Source organism: Polistes canadensis, unplaced genomic scaffold (genome assembly GCF_001313835.1).
Source record: "Polistes canadensis isolate GaletaPanama2010 unplaced genomic scaffold, ASM131383v1 scaffold_105, whole genome shotgun sequence".
NCBI lineage: Eukaryota > Metazoa > Arthropoda > Insecta > Hymenoptera > Vespidae > Polistes > Polistes canadensis.
The window spans coordinates 240,765-253,846 of record NW_014569652.1 but is presented as its reverse complement, the minus strand read 5'-3'; the positions used below and the strand labels follow the sequence as shown (position 1 = coordinate 253,846).

The 13,082-nt window shown below is 28.3% G+C and overlaps 1 long non-coding RNA gene across 1 annotated transcript in view; it reads left to right on the top strand.

Moving 5' to 3' along the window:
* Nucleotides 1-13,082, top strand: part of LOC106787565 — a 16,102-nt gene that overhangs the window by 2,235 nt on the left and 785 nt on the right. Inside the window, exon 2 of the long non-coding RNA XR_001381801.1 lies at nt 11,071-11,249. This is a non-coding gene — a long non-coding RNA (uncharacterized LOC106787565). The remainder of the gene's footprint in view (nt 1-11,070; nt 11,250-13,082) is intronic.

Below are 13,082 nucleotides of genomic sequence, written 5' to 3'. Positions count from 1 at the left end.
ACAATTATGTTAGAAATATATTGTATAATTATATGATAATTATATATAATAAAAATGAAATATTTAATATATATAAAAATAAAATAATTGTAATTATAATAATGTCCAAATATTTGTGTCCATATATCCGGTGGTTTCACGCCGTCTACGAGAAGAAACAGTGCGAGCCGACCTTTTGACGCAACTGCTTTAGCTCGAAGGCACAAAAATATTAATGCAGGCATTAGAAAGTTTCATGCTCGTGCTCGTGCTCGTACGGTTTAACCACGCGAGATCCACGTCGTCGTCTAACTCTTTCTCTCTCTCTCTTTCTTTCTCTCTCTCTCTCTCTCTCTCTCTCTCTTAATTCTCTTTCTACCTTGCAATCCAACTACGTGCAACAAGTCCGCCGTTGCATTCGATCGATCGAATCGACCTGTCGTCATTTTCAAAACACTCGCGAGTCCTCTTTTCAGAAGCTGCTACCTTTCTACGCATTTCTCGTTTAAATGATCGCACGAATATACCCATTTTCTAATAACTATTAAAATTCGTGTATAATGATACTATCGTAACACAAAAATTCAATTATATCGATTGTTATAAATTTACTAAGAAAAGAAAAAATGTGTTAAACTCTCTTGTTTCAATTTTTTCTTTTCTTTTTTGTAAAGAGAGAATATGTACAACGATTTAGAAAAGAATTTATTACGGTAATTGATGTTAACAAAAGTGAATAATTTTTTATTTACAATACATAAATAATCAAAATATTCAAATAATAAATTTTGAATATAATATAATGAATATAATATAATATAATTAAGTATAATACAAATATTGAAATAATATAGAATCAACACCTCGAATATTTAAAATAATAATAATAATAATAATAATAATTAAAATAAAACAATAAGTAAATAATCAAAATATCCAAATAATACATTTTGAATATAATATAATGAAACGAAATAAATGATTACAAAAATCAAAATGAACTATTAATAGAAATATTGAAATAATATAGAATCAACACCTCGAATATTTAAAATAATAATAATAATTAAAATAAAACAACAAAACTAGTATTAACAATCATGAAAATCAACGTTTCACGATGAATTTTTTCTCTTATAAAATATATGACGATTTATAAAAATGATTTTATCGAAACGATGTATACGTTGGATACGCGTTAGAACGTAATCTATTTTCTAGGAGAGAACTATCGGAATGATTTCCAGGAGTATCGATCAAGGGCCAAGGCGATGATTACTTCGTGAACGGAATGATACTATGATTTTCTCTCCCTCTCTCTTTCTCTTTCTCTTTGAACATAATTCCGTTAGGTTCTTTCGATATCAGAATTCTCGGAACATAGTCGATCCTGCCAGGTCAAATAATTTTTTTTTTTTTTTCAATGTTGAATAAAACGTAAAGAAAATCGTTTCTCGTCTATCAAGTTGACATGGATCATCTATACATATATATACACACACACACACACACATTTACATATACATATATATATATATATATATATATATATATAAAGATTTAGCGTAATAAGTAAGTATATATATAAACGATCGGTAAATATTAACTAAAGTTAAGTTTAAACCTTTCGGCAATTACTGGGAGTAGAGGTAGGTACAATCATCCAGCATTTGAAAAATCACTATAATTATAATGAAAGGCCATAAGATCACGCGAGCCGTTTATTACACCGTTGTAGATAAGTTTATAATGAGAGTACATTAATCCCCGCTCTTGTTTCCACACACGAGGTGTACTTAAGGTACATAGATTATGTACATAAAGTATCTATGTATGTACACAAAGTTTATGTTATTCGCACGGAATATCATAGTTCTTTTGTTGAAATACTAACAAATATAGCCGACAAATATATCTAGGAAAGTATTAAGTATTATACATAACACACCTGTCCTATGAAAGATATAATATATTCATTAATTATTTGTATATGTTTATATGATACCGACCATTTATTAATATGTTTATTTATTTACTTGACTATATTTTTTTTCCACCCCTTTAATATGCAATCACTTATATATTTAAATTCGTAAAATTGTATTTGTATCCGTTATACGTAATGAATTCAACAGATAGAAAAGATCGATAGATCTATTCGAGAAATACTAACTGACTGACTCTTATAAAAGCGTTTAATTATTTTTCATAATTACTCCACACCTATGTCGGAACGTGAAAGGATTTACTGAAAAAAAAAAAAGTGTTTTATTACTAATTTATTTCGATTAAATACAATAAGAGATGAAAGAAATTTGAAATAATAATCTTGACCTATCTCGTGGCCTTTTATCTAAATCGAAATTAGATCCCACGGATTTTTTGTTTTTGTTTTGTTATACCGTTGATGCCTCGTGATTAATTACGAGCTATTAGATAAAGAGAATAAAACTAACAATCTTTGGATATAGAAATGAAAATAAAAATCTTTAAAGTGAAAGAAAAGTATCATAGAATGGTAACTTGAAACTATAATAAACAATGTAAACTAGATTTTAAAGTATTTACATAGACACAGTAACTAAGTTTACTTTCTATCTTCAAATCTAAAAGCATGAATAAAGAGAAAGAAAGAAAGAAAGAAAGAAATACATTAGAAAAATCAATATAATGAAGCCGTGACCTGTAACTCTCGTTTAATTAATCGATTTACAAACGTAATTGTGGTCTCTTAAAGAGAAACACTAGTTACAATTTATATTCGATCGCGTTGAAGATAAATATAGAGCTTATCGATTATGATCTGATAACGTTACGCATACCAAATTCCACGATTAGTATCAAACAATTGCGAGTATAATAACAGATCAAATTACGTATGATCGTAAATCTTTCTCTCTCTCTCTCTCTCTCTCTCTCTCACGAGAAGAGTGAATATTTTTATGAAATGTGATTTTATATATTACACAGGTTTACTCATTATTTTACTTTTGTTTTGTTTTTTATTTGATTCTATTTTTTTTCTTTTTTTTTTTGGTTGTATTCCTGTCTTTTTAAGTTAACGGCTAACTCACGATGATATAAATCGTGCCAAGAAAGCGAAACGATCATGTTCATCTCCATCCTAATAGTCGAGATTTTCATTTGAAAATAAATATCCTTGGTTAAAATCTGTTGAAAGATTTATGTATATGAAACACGATTTATGTGGTTGAAAACAAAAAGAATAAGTTTTTCTAATATATTTATTTAAAAGGAAACCTAAAAATAATGTCAGAAAATTTATACCGCAATTATTCGTTGATTTCAATTTAGAGAAGAAACAAAATAATATTTATTATAAAAAAACAAAATAAAAATTCAAGTTTATTAAAAGTTGACGAGTTGGAATAACACACATTTCCGAGATATAATATTTCTTTTTTTTTTATCTTTTCTTGTGTCCAAGAATATATTATTAGAAAAGATTTACAATCTGTAATTAAAGTAGAGATCTAATAATTTGCGCGGACTATCGAGAAGTTATATAATTGAGTAATTTATTTGTAAAAAAGATATTGAAATAGTTAATATCTAACAACGTATCGTAAGTTGTTATCGACTTGTCACTCAGAAAATTCAACCATATTAATCTTCGTTCACAAACGGATATGGAAAATCACGATCATGATCACTCGGCTTTTAAATTTAAAATAATACAAACTCGCGGGGACGTATGTATATATATATATATATGTGTGTGTGTGTGTGTTACCACGTGTGCCGCACGTAAGATTTCTAATCGTTTAAAAGAGCGAGTTCATCTTGCTAGTCGATCTTTAGGGAATTGCTACGTTTTTCAGATAATTTATGCAAGAGCATTATCATATCGAATCCTAACGAGTATACTATGCTGAACTAATTGGTTGTGAATTCACTGCTTTTAATTAACTTCCGCGACGATGTTTACGTAAGATTTAAGAAAAAAAATATAATCATATTGTTTGTTCAATCAATACTATGTTTTTTTTTTATCCTCTCTATATCTATTTTACTTATTATATTATTTATATTTATTTCTAATATCATCTCTCACATAAATATAATACGTATAGTAAAATATTGTCAAAATAAACAACAAAATAAAATACGTAATATTCGTGTCATCGAAAGAATGTTATTCAAAATTACGTATACAAATGTTTGGTTATAAAAAATCATCGAATCATTAGAAATAACGTATCAACACGAACTCGTGATAAAATTTAGAATTATTTTATAAAAAAAAAAACAAACTTTTAAAATCATTCTATTAGATATATACACAGTTGATAGTAGAGAGAGAATTGAATATTTTTTTCTTTTTCGAAATTCTTCCCGCAAGCATATTTGTTACCTCGAGCCGAGCATGACCGCATGACGGCGATCCACATTAAGTGTAAGGCAGGATAAATATATTAACCTGGACGTATCTTACACGGCATTGCATTCAAAGATATCGCTATCTGTGCAGAGGCACCTTCTACGGATGAATATATTTACCCGAGCGTATAGAATGGGACCTTCTCTTTCTCTTTCTTTCATTCTTTATTTATTTATTTACTTTTTTATTTTTCTTTTTGTTTTATTATATCTTTTTTTTTTTTTTGTTGTTTATTTTCTTTCTTATTATCGCGTGCTCGTCTTCTTAAAAGTTCGTATAATATTTTCCCTACCACCACCATATACCATTTACTAACAGATCCCAACTCCGCACACCCAATGAATATTCATGACCACTGTAAACCACGATCTTCTCGATTATATCGGTTTAAGCATTTTACTCTAGAAAATTTTGACGTCTCTTTAACTCACGCCGGAGACAAAGGTCGAAACGTTAATTGCCAATTAAATACTCGGTTCTCTGGTTTTCCATGTTGATTACGTAATACTACTATTCTACAACTACATACGTTTAATTCATTGATTTTTTTTTTTTTTTTATTAAGTAAAAATAAATTATCGATTACTCACGATATATATGAGAATTATATTTTTTTTTGTATATTTATTATAATCGTTTTATTATATTGTGTTAAAATTGTTTTTTATTTTTAGAATATCATAATATCGTTTATTTTCAGTAATTATATCTTTTTGTATACAATATATAATATTAAATAAAAATCTTGTAATATTTTAAGGGACATAGTACAGGTGTCATTTGAACGGTTTGAAATTCCTCGTAGTTTGTTTTATTGTTAATTTTTTAAGAATGAAAACATACACAAACGATGTATCTTTTAGTTGTATCTGATCAAAAAAAAAAAAGAGAAGAATGTTTCAACAAATTGTTAGACAAATCGACTATACACATCGTAATAAAATATTGTACATTTCTATCGTATTATTTTTTTTGCTATTTTTTTATTTTTTTTTTTCTCAATTCCTATCTCTCTATATAATTTCATCTCACGAGAGTTAACAGCTCATAATAGTAATCTTCGAGGATGGTTTCCAGATAAATCGATTTAATTCCCTCAATGATAGGAGCCGTCGATTGGATACTATCGATAACGATCAACGATTGTATCGATATGTATTCGATGAGATAAATGCTATTAGCTTATGTTAGATACTATCGTGTTATATTTTAACACCAACTTCTGAATCCTCAAAGCTAACATTCTCGATGTGTCTTTAACACGGGGCTCTCTTTCTATAATATAATCCAATCGATATCTTTCTTATTCTAAGATTTCAATACACTTGTTATACGTATATACACTTCTAATATATATATACATACGTATGTATACATATGTTTATGTAGAAAACATATGTATGCATTTAAAGTATTGGTTTATGTGATACATATAATAAGAAGTAAAATATTTCAATGGTTTAATATATCATCATCATCATGTATCTCAATATTTATTTTATGCTGATTTATACGATATATATAGAAATTTATTATAACGTAGTATGAACGACAGCTGCAAAATCACGTGTGATTTCCGTGTTGCATTCCATTTGCTCGGTTATCATTGCATTTGCTTATCTAGTTATTTCTTTTTACTTGTTTTTCTTGTTTCTTAATAAATACATTAATAAATATTTATTATATAGATAATCCGAGAAATAGATGAAATATGTTGAATGGTTACGAATCAGGTCACGGATAGATATTAGAAACTGATAGAAAAGTTCAAAGTTTGACACATCGATAAAGAATGTATACGTTACTTTGTAAACGTAAGGTTGCAGTTACCAACACGAAACATATTCGTATGCGTCTATCATTTGACGGAACAATGGTGTATTAATGCAATACCTGATTACGTCGGTGGTATCTGTGATGAAAGTATAAATCTATCTGTTTCATGGATTTTTGTGTCTAATTTCAAACTTCACACACAAACGCGCGCGTGCGCACATCAAATGAAAAAGAAAAATAATAAAAAGTTATTCCATTTGAATTATAGACAAAAAGAAAGAAAAATTATAATATAAATTTAATTGATTACAGTACAGAGTACAAGTATAATAATAATTATTATCATTTATCAGAGATAATTTATTAAGAAATTTTCTTTACTTCTAAGATTATCTATCTAATCTTTAATTTCTAAAAAATTTACATATTAAATACAGAATAATAGAATAATAAAGAAAATGTATCAATTTAAAGAAAATAACATACATATACATATATATACAATGCAATCTTTAATTTCTAAAATTTACATATTAAATACAGAATAATAGAATAATAAAGAAAATGTATCAATTTAAAGAAAATAACATATATATATATATATACAATGCAATAAATAATTTAACACAACAATTCAATGTATATAATATATAATGTGGATTTAATTAAAAGAAAGTTAATTATAATTTATTGAACATATCACCACATCATAATATAATTATTATTCTAGATAATCTTTAATCTAGACTTATATAAAAAGAGAGAATAAGATATATAATATAATACAAATAATTTAATATAATTAAAATAAAATTGACAATAATATAAAATGAAACAGTTGAATTAATAATTAATTTCATATTAAGCAATAACGTGTTAACGAATTTGTAAACTTGAAATGAATATAATTCATTCATGAAGTATACTCTTTTCAACACTTTAGTATACTTAAAACTCGTATAGATTAGATGAATACGAGGGATACGAGTCGCAAATTAATCGTACACGCGTTAACTTTCGATAGTCAAAGGTAAGATATGCCACGACGAAACACCTGTTCGCGTTCTTATGAATTCAACCTGTGGTAGAAACAAACATAGAAAAAGAAAGAGAAAGAGGAAGAAAGGAAAAAAGGATAAATAAACAGATATCTACTACTATCTCGTAACGTGTTCGACCGTAATCCTTTTTTCTTCTTTTCTTTTTGTTTTTTTTTTCTTTTTTTTTATTTTCTACTTTTTCTCTCCTCTAATACAAGGGGAATAGATAGAGTAGAAAATACGAAGAAGAAAATATTTCACTGGTCTATGGGGTTTGCAATCGTGACTTACACTTTATATCTTGTGCATTCGCGTATATACGTACGTAAGTACGATTTCTTTTTATTAAAACAAGATATCACAATGTATGCATTTATGTATCGTTTTTAAACGCTTCAAAATAAACGGCTTAGAACACGAACATAGATATATTATAAAAACATATCTTCTCTCTCTCTCTCTCTCTCTCTCTCTCATATTATAAATCGTTATATTATATTTATTATTTGATAACTGAACAATTTAGAAAGAGATATTTCTCTTCTTGTTTGTGTAAAAAAAAAAAAAACATACAAAGATATAAATATGTGATATACTTTATTATACGTGATATTTTTTGTGTAACACAAAAAAATATATATTTGATTAATAATTATATTGTTGTATTCCCTATATCGCACATCGTTACGGATCAAACTTCAAGTGGCTTAAATGAACAATTTTGTAGAGCGCAACCGTAAGAGAGAAACTTTGTAGAGCGCACAATGTTATTTGCTGAATCATCTTCGATGCATAATTTTCATTCTAACAATTTTTAAACAGATTTTTTTCTTTTTCGTCATACTCGTTAGTTATTATTCTCAACCATGATTAATGATATATATTTATATATATATATATGAAAAATTGAAATATTCTGATTAATACGTTTATTTAAAGGCCAGGTGTTCGAGCTATAGATATTTATCATTTCGATATTGTAAAAAAAAAAAGGAAGAAAAAACGGGAAAAAAAGAATTATAGTTGTTGAACAAGACAGATTGAGATATAAATTAACATTTATAAAACTTACCGCGAGACCGGTTTTTTTTTTTTTTATTATATTCAGACTAAAAAAAAAAGATATTTGCACAAAAATTGTCGATTCCACCAATATGCGTGTGCTTTTTTTTCCGTTCTCGATTAAATTTACAATTATAATTAGTGGAAGATTTTGTTCTTCATTTCTTTTTTTTTAAAGTAAAAAGAAAAAACAACTGAAGTCAACATTTAAATTAAAAACACCATTGAAACTTTTACAACGAGGTTACCGTATATTCGTTGGATTAATTAGTTCATATACCGAGAATGAACAAGAAGCAGAAGAAGAAGAAGAAGAAGAAAAATAGGAGAAAAAAAAAAAAAGAAAAAGAAAAAGGAATAGGGAATTGAAGGAAGCACCGTGATCGTGATTTTCTCAAGATAAATAGGCAAATTGTTACAAACCGTGAGCCACGAAACCGGCCAGCATTTTAAACGACGTTGCTCGTGACGCGCCTTTAATTCGTTTCTCTTAAGAAGAGCAACTAGCGTGTTCGGTTCCCTATCAATTATGTAGTAGGTCGTTCTTGGGTACCGAACATTCATTATGGGAAAACTTTCGCAATGTGTGTGTATGCGTTACTTCGATTTATGGACCTTCCAGAGTTTCATGGATCGGTAATACTCTTCTGCTTAGAATGGAATTATCACGAAAGACGATCTAACGTGTTCTTCTTCTTCATCTTGTTGTTGTTGTTGTTGTTGTTGTTATTATTTATTTATTTTTCTTCTATTTCTCTTTGGTCGAGAACGTAAAAGGAAAAAGAAAAAAAAAAGCCCCATAGATATGCTTCTACAAGAAATTATAGAGAATTAATACTTCTCTCTCTCTCTTTTGATGATTATGAACAAACTTTTATTAGAAATATCATTTATTTAGTAATGGATTTGATAAGACTGATTTATGGTTTACCATCTTCCTCCTTTCATTTTCACTATTTTGTACGTTGAATTTTTGTTATATACGTTTTTACTGTGTGAGTTCTTTCAATTATATATTTCTTTTTTTTTGTCGTTCGTTTCTATTATATATATATATATATATATATATTTGTTAATGATGTTATTGAATATTTATGTAGATTTTATCTTTCTCACGATTGAATATATATATATATTAATATTATTCGCGTGTTTGTTATTAAATGTATATTTTTTGGATTTTAATTTTAAACGACAAATTTATTCTTAGAAAGTTTTGTTTATATTAATCATTCAGGTATTGAAATTATATGAAATTTTCTAATACGCGATTTAATTATGATACTTTCGCGAAGAAAATTCTATGATCATTGAAAAATCATTTTGTCGAAGAATGAATATTTTAAGTTTCCTTTTTGTAATACAAATCATTCGAAAAACTTTCTAATTAGTATTTTAATTTTATTTTTTTTTTTTTTCACAAAAAAATATTTCCGTGTTAAGCGAATGTATTTCAAAACAATCGAATTTATATCGTGTATTTATTTGCAACAAACATCGAACAATAATTCATTTATATATTGTACATTTCTAAAACAATGTTATTGGATATCCCACCTCTTCCCTCTCCTCCCCTTCTTTCCTCAAAGTAGAGAATTTTCTAAACATCGAAAGAAATCATTCGAAAGTTTCTAATGTTAAACGATATTCAAGATATTTATTCCTAATTCCAAGTAACCAAGAGAAAGATAGAAAATAACCAGAGAAAGACTATTCAAGCAATAAGATAAGTATTTCCTGACAGTATAACGGCAACTATTAGTAACGTAGACCTTGTTCACGTCCAGTTGAGAATTTCTTGTGTATTTTCTGGCCAGTATACACGCCTATATTGAAAAGAAATCGATTACAACGGGGGCCACCGTTGATCTTCCGTACTTTTAGTACAAAATCTACCAACAGGTTGAGTTTACCCATTGACAGCTGCAAATGTACGCATACACACACAAATACATATATATACAAATATAAATACATAAACTCAAAGAAGAGAGAACACGTTTCGAATCGCCGAGATTTCTAGTCACGCACACGCCCTCGCAATTTTCCACCCACGCAAAAACGCCCGACTCGTGTATTCGACCTCCGATCGAATAATTTCGCGTTAGGGTTTATCCGGCCAATTAAGCGACGCAATTAAAGTTCTTAACTTTAATTGGATGCTTCTTCCATCGAAGAACACTAACCTTATATTCCTTTATTTTTCCTTCATTCTTTTACTATAAACCATATTATCTCATTTCCTAAACAATTTTCTTTAACAATATATCAATTGAACATACAACAATTCCAATACACATTTTTTCACATTTCTTTAAATAATACACGGAATCTCATGTATATCTTATCTTTACACGTTGATTAATTATATAATGACAACATTGCAGATAATTCATTAAACATCGGGATAGTACATTAGATGATCATTATTGATTTATGATTTAGTATAAGAAAAATAAAAAATAAAAAAAGAAATGAATAAATAAATAAATAAATAAATAGGAACGATAGAATAAAGGTAATAAATTTACGACCTTGTCTCATAAGTATGATTATTGAGAAAAAATATCTTTAAACTCGTAAATAGAACCGACTTAAAACGCCTCTTTCTCCACCTCCTCCTCCTCCTCCTCCTCCTCCTCCTCCTCCTCCTCCTCCTCCTCTTCTTGCGTTAGACTAATCTTTCTTTCTCTTTCTTTTTAACATACATACTTACGTACAGACATAAGTATGTATATTAACATGTAATAACAACTTACACGATATACCTACGCGAGTTTTCATCCGCAATAACCGACGCTCCTGTTGCAGGTAATCACCCAAGCATGGAGAAATAGCGTCGGCTGACACAAAGAAGGGGAGAGAAAAAACGGAGCGTTACGTGGAGGGATGAAAGAAGAAAGAGGAGGAGGAAGAGGAGGAGGAGAAGAGGATGCTGTGGCGGAGAACAGCAATGAGAAATATAGAAAAAGATAGAGAGAGAAAAAAAGGTGAGAGAAAGAGTAAAATATATATATATATATATGTGTGTGTGTGTATATATAAGAAGGATTATCTATAGATGAAAATTTGTTTAACCGAAGTTTAATTTAAATGAAGAAATTAAAGATGTTCTTAACGGTATTGGAACTTTAGTCGAGTCAAAGATATCACAAGTCGGATGTTCCTAAGAGTTTAAACTGGTGGGGGTAACGCGTATGTAGGTCTCGCTCGATGATTGGTTGACTCGAGTTGGCGGGTAGGACAGACAGTATTGCTGTCTACCAAGGCTCCTGGACTCACCTGTTGCACCTGCTTCGACGTGGTCACACTCCGGTAGTTCTCGTCAGGATTTTCAGGAAGCTTTTTAGTTTTTTTTTTTTTTTTTCTTTTTACACCTCAGTAATACTTTATTTTAACTGTCTTTTTTCTTTTTTTTTTCTTCTTCTTCTTCTTTTTTGTTTTTATTTTTATTCGTAACAAAAATATTAAAACGAGTGCAGAGAGTCTCGTTTGTTTTTCTTTCGTTTCGTGTTGTTTTATCGTAAAAGATTTTTCTTTTTAATTTTATTCGTCAACTTTTTTTAACGCGAACAATGTTGATTTGTCTTTTTTTCTTTTTCTAATATCGTTGTTGTTGTTGTTGATATTATACATTTAAATCGTTAACGATAATATTATAATCGACACGTGGAGAAATTTTCATCATACTATTTGCACTTTTAATTCAAGATGTTATTTTTTTTTGTCGACTTCATTGTATTCTCAATGAGTCTCTTCTTGACATAGTAATTACCTCCCGTTTCTCGTCCCACTTGACAACTTCACGTTATGATTATAAGCTCTAATTAATGTCTAGCTAGTTAATTTATCTAAAATCCTAAGGCCGAAGTATAGTAACGACCTTTCGTGTTAACGAGATGAATGATAATTAATCTTGTTAATAATTATTTTATTACCTACTTTCGTTTTACGAATAATCGTGTTTATATTGTCTTCGATATTTTTATTAACAATCATTTATTTAATTAAATTATACACACATATACATAGATTAATAATGCATACGTAAGAAATATAATAGATGCGTGTATAATACAAAAAAATACACACACACACACATACGTATATTTAAAGGTATTTGTATTTATACGATTTCGAAAAGAAAATTGTAGAAATATTGTTTTTTCTTCTTCTTCTTCTTCTTCTTCTTCTTCATTTGATCGAGAGAAAAAAAAACTAAATCAGTAATGAAGCTCTCCCAATCGTGCGTAATTAAAGCGCACGGGAGTACACTCACGTGTTCCACATTTCTTGCTACTACTCTTAACGGTTTTCAAATGTATTCTTATTACGTATGCGCGTCAATTAATTTTAATCTGCTTACTTATTTAAATATAGAAATCGAGTTCATTATTCTCGATCATTAAAATCCATTATTTCAAATTCGATCAAAACTTCATTGTTTTTGTTATTCTTTCCTTTTTGCTCTTTTATTTCTTTTCCAATTGTTTTTTTTTTGTTTAACCATTCGTTCTATTTCTATTTTTTTCGTTTCGTTTTAATTTTTATTCTATTAGTAATACACGGATGATTTATTCTTCTTATTATTATAATTTGAAATTATTTTGTTTTTATATTATTTTCTCTATTTTGTTTTTTTTTTTTTTACCAGCTGATATCGATCATCCCGAGTCCGTGAGAAACTGGAGTAAAAAATTCGTGAGAATATATCTCTCTTTTAAATACTTATATCTCATATAGGTATGTTCGATCGTTAACGTGCCTTATGCGATAAAGATCTTAAGAAAGTATGCAAGAGAAAGAGAAAATATATATATATA